Raw genomic sequence first — 300 nt, forward strand, 5'->3', positions numbered from 1 at the left:
CTTGCAACCTGGCATGCCAAGCTGTGCAAACCAAGGCCAAAGCCGTCGCACGCGCCATTGGCACATTCCAAGCAATGCTTGCAACCTGGCATGCCAAGCCATGAAAACCAAGGCAAAAGTCGCCGCACGCGTCATTGGCACATGCCAAGCAACGCTTGCAACCTGGCATGCCAAGCCGTGCAAACCAAGGCCAAAGCCGCCGCACGCGCCATTGGCACATGCCAAGCAACGCTTGCAACCTGGCATGCCAAGCCGTGCAAACCAAGGCCAAAGCCGCCACACGCGCCATTGGCACATGCC

The sequence above is a fragment of the Papaver somniferum genome, unplaced genomic scaffold (assembly GCF_003573695.1).
Source record: "Papaver somniferum cultivar HN1 unplaced genomic scaffold, ASM357369v1 unplaced-scaffold_22, whole genome shotgun sequence".
NCBI classification, from domain to species: Eukaryota; Viridiplantae; Streptophyta; class Magnoliopsida; order Ranunculales; family Papaveraceae; genus Papaver; species Papaver somniferum.